Source organism: Grampus griseus, assembly GCF_964374135.1.
Source record: "Grampus griseus genome assembly, chromosome: 13".
Classification (NCBI taxonomy): Eukaryota; Metazoa; Chordata; class Mammalia; order Artiodactyla; family Delphinidae; genus Grampus; species Grampus griseus.
In genome coordinates, this window is record NC_139007.1 from 51,081,818 (window position 1) to 51,098,992 (window position 17,175).

A 17,175-nucleotide genomic window follows, 5' to 3' on the forward strand; every position below is an offset into this window, starting at 1 on the left:
TATTAATTTTACACATACTCAGTTATCCCAGGATATTCCTGTGTGAGAGGAGAGATGGTTAGAAGAGTAGAAATCTTTATATTTAAGACTTCACTGACATGCTTGGGTATATGTTGTATTAGTTTCCTATTATTCCTATAACAAATTACTACAAACTTGGAGGCTTAAAACAACAAAAATTATTTTTCTACAGTTCTGGGGGACAGAATTCCAAAATCAGTTCTTAGGGGTTAAAGTCAAGAAGTCAGTAGAGCTGCTCCTTCCAGAAGTTTTGAGAGGAGAATTTGTTTCCTTGCCTTTATCAGTTTTTAGGGGCTTTTTCCCTGGACTTGGGGGTCCTCCTCCATCTCCAAAGCACATCATTCTAAACATTTTTTTCTGTGATCCTGTATCTTCTTCTCTGTGACTCCTTTCACATCCCTCTTATAATGACCTCTGTGATTAGACTGGTCCTTCTGCATAATCCAAGATAACCCCCCACCTCAAGATCCTTAATCACATCTGCAAAGAACCTTTTGCCATAAAGATAATTTCCACAGGTTCTGGGAATTAGGAAGTGAACCTATTAGGAAGGGGGTCTTTCTTTAACCAACTACATATTTTAGTGACTTATTCTCTTAGCTAATTCCTATAGTACATTTATGGACTCTTTCTGCTGTTATACATTGATTTCTCTTTTGGTAATATCTATATCTTTACCCCAACTATTCATTTTGTTCTACCAAATGCAAATTTTAATTCATACACCACACCCAACAACTACCAAAAAAAGAAAAAAAAAAAAAAGAATGTGATATACTATACCTATCTCCCTGTTTAGAACACATAAAACTATTTCCACAGTTCAAATATTTCAAATAATGCTGTGATGAATGTCTTTGAGCAAAAAGCATCTACATTTTAAATTATTCTCTTAGGAGAGATTTCTAGAATTATTGGGTCAAAGGATATAAATATTTTATTATTCTTAAGAACTATTGCCAAATAACTTTCCAAATATGTTGTTCTAAATGATATTCCCATAAGTAGAGTATGTTCTAAATGATATTCCCATAAGTATCTCATGACACACTTGCTGTCACTGAGTCTTTGCAATTAAAAGGCAAAAATTATAGCTAACTTGCTAGGATAAATTAGAAGAGATGTTGTTTTAGTTGATATTTTCTTGAAGAATAATTATAGTGATTATTCCTTTCATTTTTTAACTGTTTCTTTTTTCCCCAAAGTTGTATATTTATGGTTTTTAACTTTCATTTATTTCTTAACATTTTTTTCTCATTTAGAATGAAATCATCTGAGAATTTCTAGCAAAATATTTTGTTCATGTATAATTATTCTTGTAATAAACCAATTAATCCCATTTAGTAGTACTTTATTTTGAAGTCTCTGTATTTGTGAATGCAGTAAATATTCTGGTATGATAATGAATTTTGTATTTTTTTTCTCACCCCATCATTTCATATCAATCAAATCTTCAATATATTAAAACACGGTCTGAGCCAAAGCAAAGATTTATATCCAAAATTCTTAAAACTATTAAAGATTAGGTTTGATAAAAGCTGAATGGAATTTTATTCTAGTGTTATTTATTCAGTTTCACAATTCTACTGTAACTGATATTTTTCTTTAAATATTTTAATAATTATTATCAACTTACCTCACCAAATATTATTTTGTGTAACATCTTTCAAAAAATGATGTATACGCTATAAATGTTTTTAAAATTTGTACATTTATAAATAAAATTCTCATTATCTTTCTGCCAGATCTCTTTTTTTTGCGGTACGCGGGCCTCTCACTGTTGTGGCCTCTCCCGTTGCGGAGCACAGGCTCCGGACGCGCAGGCTCAGCGGCCATGGCTCACTGGCCCAGCCGCTCCGCGGCATGTGGGATCTTCCCGGACCGGGGCACGAACCCGTGTCCCCTGCATCGGCAGGCGGACTCTCAACCACTGCGCCACCAGCAGATCTCTTTTAAAGAAACTATAAAGTTATTTTTAAAAATTATTTGGAAATCTGGTTTATTTCAGATAACTTATTGAGAATATATACTGGAGGAGATAAATTATACTATTTTTTACTGTTTTGAAGATTATGTCTAAAATTACAATCTTGAATACATATATTTTATGCTATGAAAAGATAAAGCTTTTTTTTCTATGTAATCCAAGAACTTATGATGAATGATAAGTTAAATTGGTCTAGATGATATGATATTTATGTAATTTTATAGTAGACTCTAGTAGTAGCCTTACTTTATTTATTTTGAGATGGCTATTCCCATATCGCTAATGTAACATTCTAAAGGAATCACATTTTGGTACATTTTAATCATGTAATATTCTATTTTCTTGTTCATTTCTCTATCTTACTGGCAAAGAGTTTCAAAAGAAATTCTGAATAACAGTAGATTGCTTTCAGAAGTTTGATTAGTAAAATATGAGCTCATGATATATTTATTATACCATATTTTGACTGATGGCAAGTATGTTAGTTTCCTGAGATTGCAGTAACAAATGGCCACAAACTTGGTAACCTGAAACCACATAAATTCATTCTCTCACCATTCTGGAGGATAATAGTCCCAAATCAATTCCACTAAACCAAAACAAATGTTGGCAGGGCAGGCCCCTTCCGAAGGCTCTTCCAGCTGCTAGTGGAAGCCCACATTCTCTGACTTACGGTTATATCACTCCATTCACTGCCTCCATCTGCATTTCACCTTTCCTTCCATGTATGTATCAATCTCCCCCTGCATCACTTTTAGGAAACATGTGATTGCATTTAGGGCCTAGCTGGATAATCTATAATTACTTATCTCAAATTCCTTAATTTAATCGTATCTGCAAAAGCACGTTACCATATAAGGAAACAGTCACAGGTTCCAGTGATTAGGATCTGACATCCATGGGGGGCCATCTTTCAACCCACTACAACCATATCCCAACTGACCTTCCAGTATATTCGAACCTCCATTTATCCTTGTGTCAAGGAAGAAAGGATTCAGGCAAAACTCTCTAATGGTCTTATGTTTTGGAGGGTAGGTCTGGTGTAAGACCCTTGGGTGCTACATAGAAAAAGAGAGAGACAAAGCAACAGAGACAGTTTTCTTTTATCTTGAACTATTGGTAGCTAATAAAATTTACTGCTTTCTGGAGTTAGGGTAAGATAGGAGGAGGAAACGTTAGTACTAAAGAATATTCTATTTCCCTTGTAAATGTGAAATGTTTGTTTCTGAAAAGGGAATATTTTTTCCAATGTGAAATAATGCCCTCGACAGCCAGCTTGGAATTGTAATCATCTGATAAAAGATTTAAATGCATACTGTGAAAATCCAACATTATGTAGTTTACATATATTAATCACTCATTTCACAATAAAAAATAAGTATGATTATCTCAAATGCTTTTCTATGCTTGAAAATAAAAGCAAACTATTTTCATCTAGGTATTCAATTAATTTATATCATAAAATATGAAAATTTCTAAAACTAGCTTAGCCTCTATTTCTATAATCTCATATTTTTCCTATTTTATTATTTTTAAAAAGCTTATGAAGGTATATTTATCCCTTTTTGTGTATATGTGTAATACTTTCCATATCTTTATTTAACTAATAGAGCTAGTATTTTTTATTGTAAGAAATTCAAGTACCTCTGTCTCAAGGCCTATCCTTTGGGTATCTCAGTAGCCCATAATAGTTACAAAAGAGCTTGGCAAAATGTGTCAAGACCACATTCTCAAACACTACAGTAGTTTTCTTCTACAAAACTATGCCCCCAAAATACCATTTTAAACACATAATAGCCTGTGTCTGAGATAATAAGACTGTGACATAGTGACAAAGGCAGGTCAATTTGAAGAAGTGAGTACTTCTCTTCTAGCTTTTCCCCCTTCTTCCTGACATACTGATGTCTCAAGGAGTGTATTGGGAAACTTTATGGAGCGTATGTCATGTAACATTTGGGCAAGGAAAAATTTTTCAGAGTAGTATCACACTTAAAATATTCTTGGGGATGATTTGAATTGGGGACTTTATTTCTGCCAAGTTCTCCAATGTCTGTGCATAGTTTTAATCCTAATAAAAGAATAAACCAATCATAAGTCTTTCTTGATACAGCTCTGGCAATTAATATTCATATTCAACTTAGAGACATTTTCCCCACCACAGGCAGCCATTTGCTGACATTTCAACTCAGAGATCTGGAATTGCGGACAATTGGTATCTAAATGAGTTGTGACAGCTAGAAGAAAAACTACTGTTTTAAAATTTTCTTTCGTATGTCAAATAATTTCATTACTTAATTTTCAATGACTCATTTAATGGCATTTTTCATCGTGATAAAAGTAACACAATCCAGAAGCTGGTCTTTTGACATGCAATGTATTTTGACATAAATCAGAAAAAGTATTAAAATTTTAAATCACACCACATTGTGGGTCTCTAGTTTACTGTTTCTTTATCATTGGATTTCTGCAATGTAAAAGGTCTATTCAAAATATTGGAAAACACTGACTTTTCTAAGACAACATGTTCGATGGTTATTTATTTTGTAAAGAAATTGAGAAAAGTTTACTCACTAGGATTCCCTGGAGATGAGTGAAGAATGTGGACATTTGAAAAGTCCTGGCTGCCAAGTTGTCTCTAGGAGAAATCAATTGCAGTGCATAGCTTGACTACAAATTCTAGAATTATTTATATAGCAAGGAGGGTTCTATATTAGGAGTGGGGCTTTTGAATGGTTATGGAACTATATAAACTATGAGGAGGACACCTGCCACAACAGATAGAGGAAGCAAAGTTGAAGTCAACTGGAGGAAGGAATCAACATACCTTGCAAAATGCTGTAAGACAAAGAATATTGCCTACCATCTGGCTAGCTCTACAAGGATTAAGTCATTACCCACTGCAGTCCCTGACCTACAGTATACCCCGAAAGGAATTCAGGATGAAGAACAGGATAAGGTACTCTGTGCTTTGGGAAAACAGGCAAAATAGGCTCCTTAGACAGTTAAATAAATTTCAGGAAAAAATTTAATGAACCTGGATTTCTTGCATCTTCTCATACATAGAAAAGTACTAAAATCATTAACCAATATACCTGTTCCTTTTGACTGGCAGTAACTTTCTACTGAGATGTATGCTTGACTGCACATATTCCTTAGCCAAAATCATACATTTAAAAAAAAAAAATTAGCCCACATGATCTGTCTGCTACCGTTGCTTGCAAATATTCTGTGAAACCTCAAAAATCACAATGTGCTTGAGACAGAGTATCTGCCAGTTCAGCAAGAGGCATATCTAGTCAGTCTGTTTGAACTCAGGGATGGAGACACTTGGGAAGCTAAGAAAGTAAGATGAAACCAGGGGATTTAAATAAGCCACCACATATCCTTTTCTCTGTGGAGAAATCACACCATATCTGAGTATCAATCTGCCTTTCAAACCATATAAAGCTGCTGAAATTAAGAATCATAGAATGCAAAAACCATCAAAAAGAAACAAAGATTTACATTTAAGAACATCTTTTACAAGAACAAATTAATGCAGTATTTGGAAGTGAAAAGGAAAAATCATAGACTTGTCAAAAACCATCAGATGACTATAAGCAATAAATTTTAAGAATTTTCAGGTTACAAATAGTACTTTGATATATTAGTTAGGAGGAAAAAATATACATCCATGGAGCAGATTGAAAATACATCTCTAACCATACCTAAAAATAAATAAATGATAACAACTTGAGATGTCCTGTAGTTCAGGAGTTAAATATCCCTTTCACGATGGGTTTGGAGCGTTTCCCCCATGTTATAATGGTATTCTTGCAGTTTCGTTGTTTTTAGAAAACTAAGAAGGTAAATAACAAATTGGAACGAGCTTCATTCACTAGAGAACCTTCAGAAACTTTACTTAATATCACTAGATTAAGGTCTTTTGAAAAAGAACAGTTACTAGGTTTACTGTTTGCTGATAAGAAAAGAGGATTGCCATTTCATTTGCTCTATTTGCATTTTTCTTAACTGGTGCACTTGAAATACCCACAGCTGAGAATGTGTTGCTTTCGAATTCAAATAAGAGGAGGAACCATATCTTCCTCATCCAATATTCATTCTATTTCTTTATTGACTCCTCTTTCTAAATAGCAGGTCAAATTAGTATCTTTTGCCCTTACACAAAAGAAAGGGATTGAAGTGTCAGAAATTTACTGCTGATCCATAACCCAGGGATCAGAAAACAGAGCCCTGGTAACTCTTGGGGGTTTACACCTGCCTCTAATTTAATCACCTACTGTGACTGTTGCTCAACACCAAAATAACTCAAGTAGTCTTCATCTTCCAGGAAAAAAAAAGAGTAATTTTTAAAAAGGAAGCCTACTAAGAGAATTTCAACTACTCTGACACATCTCTAAGAAAAAAAAAGAACTTAAAATCTATTTTTCAAGTGATTAACATTGATTAATTCACAGCTAAAAAGATCCTTTGCATAATTTTAGAATATATAATTAACTCCATGATTTGTCTGAATACTTCAGACATAAAGATTTCAGTTTTTTGAGGTTTTTTCCCCCCCATGAATCAATTTACTACTTATACCCATACTTAATGTAGCTGAACCAAGGTGCTAGTGGTCTGAGCAATGCTGGGTAGACGGAACCCAGAGAGAGTAGAGGTTAGATCAAGAGCTTTGGGGTCACAGATCTGAGTTCCAGTCTTGTCTCTACCATCTACTTTGTGACTTTGGACAAGTCGTTTAATCTCTCCAAGACATTGTTTTCCTTAGCTGTAATTTGGGAATAAAATTCTAAACTCACAAGGTTTTATAATTATCAAATAACATCATTAATGTAGGCTATACACTAAGCCTGTGACTGAAGCAATAATCCTTTTCTGGTATAATTACTGTCATGATAATGATGTTCAATGTTTTTATCATGGAAATTATATAGATTTCAAGGTCATGTTAAATCCATAGAACACTAAGTGTTTTATTTCGTATCACAAATAGTAGACTGTAGAAGCAGTGAGGGGTGAAATGAAAAAGGCAACTAGAGGACCTATTTCTCCAGAATGTCTGCTCACTTCTCAAAAGCATGTGCCTACTGACAGCAGGAATAAAAACTCATATATGTTTTGCAACTCACATTTGACAAAGCCTTTTATGTATATATCTCTGTTTAAGTTAGTGTATAGCTAGGAGAGACTTATGGAGAATACTGGGTAAACAAAGAATCAACAGAAGGTACATGGGGCTGGCAAACAAGAAGCAGAAAAGAGATGAGTATCTGGGAAGTTACAACATCAGCACAAGCAAACTCCATGAATATTATAATAAGTAGTAAGTGGGATTATTATAATAGTAAGTGAATGCTTACAATAATAAGAGTTAACATTTATTGAACGCCTAGCTGAGGCAGATCCAGGTTTAGTGAGGCCAAAAACTTGCATGATTTGTGGAACGATTTGCAAGAAAAGAAATGCAAAGGTATAAATACAGGTTTAGGGACAGAGCTTTGAAAGCAGTCCATGCAATTGAGGGTCCCTGAAGCTTAGCTTTCTTAGCTTCTTGGTAAATCTACTTCTGCCTGCTTACTATATGCCCAAGTCAATGAAGAAGACGCTATAGCAAATGACACGAAATCAAACAGCTTCATTCCATGTCCCGGTTCCATCTATGAGCTCTATCAATCTGGGCAAGTTTCTTTCTTTCTTTTCTTTTCCTCTTGAGCCTAATTTCGTTCTTTCACAGTGACGCCCAGGTAACTCTGCTGTAGTGAGGTTGAAAATACATTTTATATACATAGTAATATATACATAGTAATTGATAAGTAAGCTTAATCATAACTATTATTATTAATAGTTATTTAATAGTTTTTATCATTATTAATAGTTTTTATCATTTTACTTACAAGAAGGGAAAATTATGAAATTTGACCACCATCCATATAAAGAGTAAGTAAAATCAAAATTTATTTTATAAATTTTTGAAATCTAGTGCAATTAAAATAATTGCTAAGCTAAAAAAAAAAAAATTCAAGCAGATGCAGTCCCAAATTTGACTGCAAATTCCATACTCTTAATCATGATACAATACTCTCCTCTCTTCAGAACTCAGAGTGGAAGTGGATCTTCTGAAAATATCTAAAAATTTAAACAGGAACCAAAACAGTGTGGTTTTTTAGCACTCTCCTTTGTTTCTGTGTAAATAGTTTCAAAGAACTAAACCCTAGAGAAGATATTGCCAACTTGCGTTCTCAATTCATCAACCAAAGCAATTCTAAATACCAAGAAAATACAGCTGTAGACATGCTTAGTGAAAATTCAGATACTGCACTGCTGCTGAAGAGGTTTTCTTGAATCTCTATGTATTCATAAATTTCACTGAGGTCCAGAGCAGTTCTTTCCCAGCATTTCCCAGCATTTTTCCATTAAGGAAGATCACTTCAGTTCTAAATAAGGTTTCTTAGAAAATTGGCATAAAATATTTTTAAAATAGTAAAACTTTAAATTGTCTTCAGCTTAGGAATGATGCAGAGAAAGTGTAAGAACGTATGTGACTATTGTATGGTGAAAGACACCTTACCCAGGTCAAATCCAATACAGAATTTTGCATTTGCAAGCTTCAATATTGTCAAAAAGGCCAAAGGTAAATATGTGCTCATAAAACTTATGAGACCTCTTAGAAAGGAAAGAGTGAGAGTCACAAAGCATGGAGGGTTTCACAAGCTTGTGATACTTGCAACAGATAGCCTGAAGGTTACCTTGAAATCTATCGATTAAAACACTTCAGAACCACACATTTTATGTGCTTAGGGCAGTATCTGGCATGTGGAGTGAGCACTCAATAACTATAAGTTATAGTGTCTATCTTGCTACTTTAAATACTGTTCCTTCCATATACTGCCCTAAAAACACAAAGCAGTTCCATGATCAATATTCCAGGTATTTGCTTTCGATTGGTTCTCTGCTTATTCTCTTTCTGTGGTGTCTTATTAATCCTGCTTCTTGGTTCCCAGGGCCTATATCCCACTTAAATCTTCCTTGATGGCACATTTAGCTCCTGTTCTTGGTTTCCAACAACTCTAGTTGTACACTTTTGTCCAATCCTCTTTTTCTCCAAAGTTTATTCTAAGGAATTCAGAACACAGACCACAAGGTGATGTCCAAGATGTTCTACCTCTTATCAAGTCTCTGTCCATCAATTGTACTCATTGTCTCTAACCAGGAGAAGAAGCCATCTGGTCCTGGGCTTTTGTTTGTTGGAAAATTTTTAATCACAGTTTCAGTTTCAGTGCTTGTGATTGGTCTGCTTATATTTTCTATTTCTTCCTGGTTCAGTCTTGGAAGGTTGTGCTTTTCCAAGGATTTGTCCATTTCTTCTAGGTTGTCCATTTTATTGGCATATAGTTGCTTGTAGTAATCTCTCATGATCCTTTGTATTTCTGCAGTATTAATTATTACTTCTCCTTTTTGATTTCAAAGTCTGTTGATTCGAGTCTTTTCCCTTTCTTTCTTGATGAGTCTGACTTATGGGTTATCAATTTTGTTTATCTTCTCAAAGAATCAGCTTTTAGTGTTATTGAACTTTGCTATTATTTCCCTCATTTCATTTCTTTCTGATCTGATCTTTATGATTTCCTTCCTTCTGCTAACTTTGGGGTTTTTTTGTTCTTCTTTCTCTAATTGTTTTAGGTGTAAGTTTAGGTTGTTTATTTGAGATGTTTCTTGTTTCTTGAGGTAGGATTGTATTGCTATAAACTTCCTTCATAGAACTGCTTTTACTGCATCCCATAAGTCTTGGGTTGTCATGTTTTCATTGTCATTTGCTTCTAGGTATTTTTTGATTTCCTCTTTGATTTCTTCAGTGATCTCTTGGTTATTTAGTAATGTATTGTTTAGCCTCCATGTGTTTGTATTTTTTACAGATTTTTTCCTGTAATTGATATCTAGTCTCATAGCGTTGTGATCAGAAAAGATACTTGATAAAATTTCAATTTTCTTAAATTTACCAAGGCTTGATTTGTGACCCAAGATATGATCTATCCTGGAGAATGTTCCATGAGCACTTGAGAAGAAAGTATATTCTGTTGTTTTTGGATGGAATGTCCTTTAAATATAATTAAGTCCGTCTTGTTTAATGTATCATTTAAAGCTTGAGTCTCCTTATTTATTTTCAATTTGGATGATCTGTCCATTGGTGAAAGTGGGGTGTTAAAGTCCCCTACTATGATTGTGTTACTGCCAATTTCCCCTTTTATGGCTGTCAGCATTTGACTTAAGTATTGAGGTGCTCCTGTATTGGGTGCATAAATATTTACAATTGTTATATCTTCTTCTTGGATTGATCTCTTGATCATTATGTAGTGTTCTTCTTTGTCTCTTGTAATAGTCTTGATTTTAAAGTCTATTTTGTCTGATATGAGAATTACTACTCCAGCTTTCTTTTGATTTCCATTTGCATGGAATATCTTTTTCCATCCCCTCACTTTCAGTCTGTATGTGTCCCTAGGTCTGAAGTGGGTCTCTTGTAGACAGCATATATACGGGTCTTGTTTTTGTATCCATTCAGCCAGTGAAGACTGAAATTCTTAGGCACTTGTGGTCAGAATGCAAACTGTCACAGGAACTTTGGAAAATAGTCTGTCAGTTTCTTGAAAAGTTAAAAATAAACCTACTGTATAAATATAGGTTCATACAAAAACTTGTGCATTAATGTTCACAGAAGCTTTATTTGAAATAGTCCCAAACTGGAAATGACCCAAATATCCATCAATAGGTAAACAGATAAACAAATTGTGGTATATTCATTCAGTGGAATACTACTCAGAAATAAAAGAACTAGCTATATTGATACATGCAACAATGTGGACGAATCTCAAAATCATCATGCTCATTGAAAGAAGCTAGACAAAAGGGAGTATATAGTGCATGGCTAACTTTCATAAGATACTAGAAGATGTAAACTACCTAGAGTGACAGAAATTAGATCAGTAGTTCCCTCGGAATTGGAAGTAGAGGAAAGTTTGGGGAGGGTGACAAAATGTTCACTTGATTGTGGTAATGAATTCATGGGTGCCTGTATTTGTCAAAACTCACCAAATTGTATAACTTACATATGTGCATTTATTATATGATAATTCTACCATAAAATTCAGGTTATATGACAATTATTTGCCAATTCCACAAGAGCTACCAGATTAAATGTATTAAAAAGTGTCCTTAGGAAAACTCGGCCCATCTTTTACCTCCTTCTAATGAAGAATTAGAAATTAAGATTAAAACTACTAAAATATGTAGTTCATGTATATGAAGTAGAAAACCTTACAGACGTTTTTTCCTTTCTTCTTTAAGGCATAAAAAGGGTTTTTGGAGAAGTTGGTTAGGGGCTGGAAAGTCAGAGCAGAATTGAGAGAGTAATGTAATTTAAAGTGGCTCTTTGAGAAAGCATTGGAACACCATTTCTGCAGAGAAGGCTGGGACACATTCCAGGAAGACCTGGAAGAGAAGGAATACAGAAGAGATCTGGGTAAAGAGGACAGGAAAAATTGTAGGATTCTGATAATTTGGCCCCATCTCTGAAAGCCATCCTAAATTCAGTCTGTGGATGAAAAAGTGGCAGAGATCATAGATCAGGAGAATTCTCTGAGGAGTCAGTGTTCAAGTTCCCAGGAGCTGTGTGCATCCAGAGAAACCACTTAACGTCTCCAAACACGGAAACAACTAGTCTGACCCAGCTGCCTGTCACACAGTGGAACCAGGGAGCTACCAGAGCCTTGAAATTTCACTCAGCTATAGTATGAGTAAGTAACAACTTGATTGGTTCTCTGTGTCTTAAGATGTCATTATTTTCCAATCACATCCCAGGATGCTCAGAAATACTGTGGGAATCACCAGGCACATATCAGGGTGGTGGCAGAGAAAGCTTGAATTACCTATATATTAGGGCCAAACCGGGACAGGCTAGAGCATTCCAAACTTGGAACAAGGGGTCCTATATAAAACTAATATATAAAACAAATTATATATAAACTATATATACTTTTTCAATCTAAAGTGTTACTTTATTTCTAATTGTTATTTTTATTTTATAAAATACTGAGTTATGTTGATGTCTGGATCTGATGTACTTAACCCAACTGGTCAATTGAAATTAAGAATCTAATGGTCAAAATGGTGAGGCCAGTTAAGCAGCACACCTTGCAGAGTCCTGTCTGAAGCTGCCTTCTGTCTAGTTCTAGTTCAGCTTCACATTTCACCACTGTATGATTTTTCTTTGTCCTCAGATACAGAACACTCATTCTTTTGGGTTAAAGTTATTTTCCAAGTCTTTGGGAAATTCCATTTTCAGTAGGATTAAACTAGATTTATCAGTTTATGATTACTGCAGGGCTCTATCTTTGCAATGAAAACACACATACACAAAACAAAAGCCACTCAATCAAAGAAAATTCCATAGAACAAAATTATGGGATGAAATATAGAAAAATCAGTCATGTGGAAAGAAAACATACATATCAGAGATCAGAGTGGACAAAAAGGTAAAAATAGAACTCTAGATTGATGAATCATGAAAGATGGTAGATCATGTATTGTTTCTGTGGTTTTCTGTCTTCAGAACAATGATTTCATGCTTTTATATCATTTTATGCTACTGTGGTCTTGTTTTGAAAGAACCATTCAAGTTTCTTATTACAAGGTTTAATATAAATGGGAAAAAAAAAACCCCAAAGGAATAACCCTATTCTCACAGATGTTTTTACACCAAAATTATTGGCTTCAAAGTATTACTGAAGTATTATTTTACATCAGTTAAACACAGTATCATTTAAGTATGATATTTGAAACTGGGTGAGTGTTTGGTCTCTTATAATTAACTACTAACATAGCACATTGTTTTGGAAAGTGCATGGGGATTTAGATGTATACAAAGTAGTCATTTTAACTCTGAAGTTCATTGTTTGATGACTCAAGGCAAATTCATATTTTTTGAATCCCATTCATAACCCCAGGATAATACTACTTATATTATGAGATGTGTAGTGAAATTTTAAGGTGATAACATACCAAAAGTCTACCAAAGGTGATAACATACCAAAAGTCTGGGTGTAGGAAGTGTCACTTCCTACACCCAGAACTCAGATTTACATTTTCAGAATATTTGTTGAGGAGTTTTTTTATGCTAGAGAATTAGAATAAACTTATTTTTAGAGACACTAGGAAGGCCAGCATGTACAATTAGCTATATTATCCATCATGAGAGGTCAATGAGCATTTGGGGTTTTTCCTCTTGTCTCAAAGATTAAGAGGCTGTGCTGCTTGTCTCCTTACCATTACAGAGGTGTAGAAATAGTAGCCATTCTTGCATGATTTCTAAAACTGCACCAAGATGAGAAGGGATGTCAATACAGAGTGCTAAAGTACACAGCCTCTAGAGTTGGCTGCCTGGAACTGATTACCAGCTCTATCATGTGTTAACTCTGTGACCTTGGGGAAGTTTCTCCACCTCAGTGCCTCAGTTTCTCATCTCTAAAATACATCATAGTATTGTTTGGGGTTAAATTAGTTAACATACATAAAGCATGAATAACCATGCCAGGCACAAAGCAAGCACACAAAATATAATCGCCATTATTATTTCTCGTGTAGTTTTCTTAGCCTCAAGCCAACAATTAGCTTTCACTTGAAAAAGGAATGTAATATCCTACCTCCAGTCTTAATATTAGAAATGTCAGTGTAGATAGGAGATGCTACGCATGCAACTGTTCTGTCCTCAAGCTTCATTATTCATTCACTGTGGAAGAGGAGAGCCAAAATAAGCTTTCAAGGAGAAAAAATGTTGATAAACACAAATGGTTTTCTTTGCTGATAGTACAAAAAGCATGTTTTTTTTAACTTGCTTTTTAAAAAAATTTTGAATTCTTGTACTGTGATGTCCAAAAACAAAGCTAAGAAAACAGGTCATGGAACCAGTTAGGGAAGAAATGAAAAGTAGGGAGGAGGAAAGAAAAAGCTACTTCTCTATATTTAATATAATACTTCTGAAAAAAAAAGTGAGGAAAGAGAGGTGAATAGTCGTGATTCTTTTCTTGTACACTCTATTTTCTACCCATCAGTATGTCCTGTCAGCTCTTCCTCTGAATAGATTCCACATATGTGGTTTCCCACTATCTTTGCTACTATTTCTCTGGTCCGTACCTTCATCATTTCTCCCTGGATTTCAGTAGCACCACTTACTGATCTTCTTGACTATTCTTGTCCCCAGAGTATGTCTGCCACACAGCAGCCTGAATGATCTTTCTAAAGTATAAATTATATCATCTCACTACCTTTTTTTAAACTGCAGTGGCTACCAATTACTATTCAATAAAAATCTGAACTCTGTGTCATGTCCTACCAGGTCCTCTGTGATCTTTTCATAGCCATTTTTCTGGCCTCATGCCCTTCCACACTCTTCCTTACCTACTTCTCTCCAGCCACTGGCCCTTTCCCTCATCTTTGGAACACATCATGCTGTTTCCTGGATCAGGGCTTTTGGATTTGCTGTTCTTCCTACCTGGACTTCTCTCTCCCAGATCTTCACGCAGCTACCCATTTCCCATTATTCAAACTCTTAGTTGTACCTTGTCGGAGAGGCCATTCCTGATCATCCTAGCTAAAGCATCATTCCCTATTATTATTTATCTTCTTCGTAATACTTTTCAGTACCTGAAATCATCTTATTTATTTTCAGGTTCACTATATGTTCCCTTCAATTAGTTAAGCAGCTTGGAAAGAGAGCTCAGTCTGTTTTATTTCTGTATCTCCAACACCTAGAAACAATACATATTTGTAGCCTGACTGGTTGACCCCAGGTACCAAGAGCCTGAGACTGATGGCCGCTCACTGCTGGTGCTATTACATCATTGAAGCCCAGGCTCCTTCTGACCTTTACCATCTCTTCTGCCCTTACACTTATTTTTTAACCAAATAATTACTTTAAAATACATGTGGTCTCACTTTTAGTAGGAGAAGTAAAAATACTGTATGTTCTCTTAAACGTTATACGGAAGTCTGTGACACAAACCAGATGGATCTCAGTGATTCTGTGTCCCTGACCTAACAAGTTACCTCCATTCTTGGCTAAATGCTAATGTCGAAGGTATGAAAACTAAGTGTTAAAATTAAAACTCAAGAATTGATTGTACAAAAATAATTTAGATTGCGTGGAAAAATACACTGTTAGAAAACAAGAAATTTCTCCAGGAAAAGGAATAACAGAAGACCAATGGGAGGAAATTGATTTGAAGCAAAGCAGCTGCATCTTCCATCTGCACTCTCACAAGAGAAAACTCTAAACACTACATTGCAGCAGAATTTTTCACCTCTCAGTCATGAACACGAGAAAAGCAAATCCTGCTTCTATAGTTGGTTTATAAGAATCATTCCTTCTGATTTTAATGAGAGGATTTTAGGGAGGAAGTATCAGACATTTAATACAATTTAGCATACTGAAGCAAGGATCCCAAGGGGTAGAGGGGTCTTCTGCAAGTGTACAGTAATGTCAGCACCAGAGAGCAGAGAGCCTTTAATAATAAAGATCACAGAAGTTTAGATACAGTTATTAGAATGAAGCAATATAAGATGGATATTCCAATAATGATATGAAGAAAACACAAGTAAAATGATCTATTATCTGTTCCGAGATATAAAAATATTTGTTACGTAAATATAATCAAATGGGCTTGTGAGTTGAATTGTAGGATTTATTGAAATTAAAAATAAATTAATAAAGTGATTAGGTAGCCTGGATTACTTAGATTTTTCTGCTTATTCCAGGGATTGTAGCATACCTTGAGTGGTGAATTAGTACACAAAACAAGGTTCCTAGCTTCTGCTTGGTAGCACCAAACGGACGGGACACAATATTATGCCCTTGGTCAAAGTGAAGTGGACGGAAAGATGTTTAAAAATGTCATGATACAAGTTTGATGGGAATGAAATAACAAGGTGATGTAATACTGAAGAATCTCTTTTAACTAACTAGTATTACCCTAAGTCATGAAGAAGAGAAGTTTTGGTAGAAAATGAGGTGACTTGTTACAGATAATTTTAGTTTGAGGTGTCAGTGGAGATTTCAAACTGTTTGTCCAGGAAGAGCTGGAAATGAACGTCCACAGAACAAAATCAGCAAGTAAGTATTTTTAATAAAGATTTTTGGATTGCTTTGCATTTTAAGTATATCATAGCTACCATATGTGAGCACAGTGTAGGTTGGAAGCTAATTTCAATACCTCTTTTAATCATCACAAGCATCCTGTAATTTAAGTATTATCCCCATGTCACAGACAAAAATGGGACAGAATGAAATGAAGAGTGGGACAGAATGAAATGAAGAGTCCTTCCCTAAATCACACAACTAATAACTAACAGAACCTAGAGTTAAAATCAGACCTTCCCATTGCAGTTTCCTGCTCCATCATTTACGCTACAGCTTATGGGGACAAAGAATGAAGAGAAAGAAAGGAAGGTCAAGGGAAAAAACATGGACAAATTCATGACTCAGAATTACGTTAGCATGAATTTTCAGTCAGCATAATTTTGAGAGTTTATCCAGCAAAGTCTGGCAACCTGGGAATAAAATCTGAAAAACAGATAGTGGAGTGATTTACCGTTGAAGATCAGCCAGTTGCCACAAAGCAAGTTTAAATATACAAGGATTTTTTTAAGGTGGTAACGAGTGCGTCCCTGGAAAGTTAGTCTATGTTTGCACAGAGGAAGGTAAATCTACAAGGTGACTGATAGACTATAAGAGTTTGAAAAAGCTTTTAGTGCCATCTTCCCACTATCGAAGCTCAAAGTATCCGATTTTCATTTTCTTAGCCTCTTTGGATTCTAGAGCACAAGATGCAATGGAGATTTCTGAAACTGGTTCTGCAGGATTTAGGGCAATTCTGCAAGCTTCCTAATATCTTCTCAATAGGTTTCACTTCAGCTTAAATTAATCAGAAGTCTGTGGGTTTGTTTCCTTTCTCTTATTGACTAATACAGTATTTGATCAATTTTGGTTTTATTTTTCTCTGCCCTTCCTCTCATCCTAATCCCTTAAAATCACAGAAAGTATTTACAATCAATAGAGGATGTAACCAACATCAAATAAATTAGGAAATATTCTTAGAAGAGAGAAAATTAAATGGCATTGG